Raw genomic sequence first — 2,274 nt, 5'->3', positions numbered from 1 at the left:
CGGACTCTCAACCACTGCGCCACCAGGGAAGCCCTATCTGCAACAATTTGTTGAAGATAAAAATTAGAAAAATACTTGTTTAAAATTGCCCTAGTCACTATAATCTATTATTCATAGCTCTGCAAGTTTCTTATCAATCTGACTTATTTTTCTTTCTTTGTCCAAATATTATCTTTAAAATGTCATTCAATGCAACAAAATCTCATAAAAACCAACATTATACCCCTTACATTTTTTCCATATATCATTTCCTGGTGATAAGAACAGATTTCCTAGCTCTTTGTTTGACTTCACACTGTGTGAGTCAGCTCATCTCTCCCAATCAGCTCTGCCAACTAGAAAGCCCAGGAACATAACATGTAATCTTTAGCTTTTTTAGAGTTTATTTTCCTGTATCTAACTATATCTAACCTTTGACCAAAAGTTTTGAAATGGGCTCAGCACAACAATTTATTTATTTACAAATAAAAGCTTGTGGTCAATTGTTTAGTATGTTATGGGTTGATTTTGCTGAGCACTAGATATGCACCTTGGCAAAATAACTTATTCAGATTTGAATTTCCCCCCATTCTATTGTGCCTAGTACGACTGCAATATAACAAGCACTCAATAAATGCCTGGTAAATTTTAATTCCCTAAATCATGAAATAATTTAAAATCAAAGACTGGATTTATGTTTTAAAGGTTAAATGAATCCCTGAAGTAGACAAAGCATGGTGCTTAACCTGGAAATAAAGACCGCAGGATTGTTTCGGCAGCTCTTCCATTGAGTAATAGTGCCCATATGGCCATAATAAACCTTACCTATTTCATCAGTGCTGGGCATTTAACATTTAATTCTCTATCATAATTTGAGATTTTTGGTCAAGAGCTACTACCTAACTAAAATCTATTTTTATTATAAGAGCAGGCTTAGTGGCAAACTGTCATTCATACTTTAAAATAAACACCATTAAAATAGCAAAAACAAGTGATTCATGTGTTCAGTTTCTAACACAGAACAAGTTACCCAATGGCTCCAGAGTGCCTGATTATGGAAGGAAAGGAAAAAAAGAGCATAAATACATCCAATAAAACCTTACTCCTGCCAAACTACAAAAAAAAGGACACATGGGAAAACTTGATATGAAAAAAACAACAACAACAATAATGGATGGGCTATAAAATGAGTAATAAAGAAGAAAGAGATTAAAATAAGGCATTCAAGCAATTCAATGTAAAAAATAGAAGAAGGAAAGTTAAAATTACTTTTAGGTGTTTTGAAAAATAAGCTGGTACAAATGAGGGAAATCACTTGTACTGAAATATAATAGAGCTAACATGACTGTCAACTACTTTGAGAATTTATGTCACTTTTAAACAGATTGACGTTTGAGTTAGATCATCATTCTGTAATTAAAAATTATAATTATCTTAAAATATTTCTGCAGTACATACAATGTTTCAAATTTAAGAGGACCCAATGCTAAATAAAACTGAAATAGAGGCATCACATGAACCTTAAACATTAAATCTTATCAAAAATGAGGGTCCACTAATAAATTAACATGATCAGAAAAAATTTACCTGGAATTTTTGTTTCTTTGAATATGCATCTCAGGGAGAGCAAAGGAAATGGGAATTTTATCAGAAAATCAGCTAAAAAATATGAATACAGCTAAAGTCTTTTATAAACACCATCTAAACCATCATTTCTCAAACTACCTGTGGTGAAAGAACAGATCATTTTCCAAATCTTCAATTTGTTCCAGACCGTTTCGTGAAGTACAATAAAAATAAAACTAGGAAAATGGAAGAGAAATAGTAAAGATATACAAAAGACATGCCCATATTATAGATTCAATGGACATAAAATTGCTCTGTCAAAGGGCTACTTTGACAGAGCAATTTTATGACAAAACTTCCTTCAAATTCTATACTTGGTTTGTTTTACACTAGTAACAGTTAGTAGACTGGCACCTGTCTGCGACCTCACTATTGATATGACTTATTTAAAATAAAAAAAATTTTCTTTGTTTTATTTTAATTTATTTTTAATTGAAGTATAGTTGATTTACAATGTTTCTTTTTTTAAACATCTTTATTGGGGTATAATTGCTTTACAATGGTGTGTTAGTTTCTGCTTTATAACAAAGTGAATCAGTTATACATATACATATGTTCCCATATCTCTTCCCTCTTGCGTCTCTCTCCCTCCCACCCTCCCTATCCCACCCCTCCAGGCTGTCACAAAGCAACGAGCTAATATCCCTGTGCCTTGCGGCTGCTTCCCCC

Source organism: Neophocaena asiaeorientalis, unplaced genomic scaffold (genome assembly GCF_003031525.2).
Source record: "Neophocaena asiaeorientalis asiaeorientalis breed wild unplaced genomic scaffold, Neophocaena_asiaeorientalis_V1.1 scaffold775, whole genome shotgun sequence".
Taxonomy (NCBI): domain Eukaryota; kingdom Metazoa; phylum Chordata; class Mammalia; order Artiodactyla; family Phocoenidae; genus Neophocaena; species Neophocaena asiaeorientalis.
The sequence above is the reverse complement of the archived record's forward strand: the minus strand, read 5'-3'. Positions refer to the sequence as shown.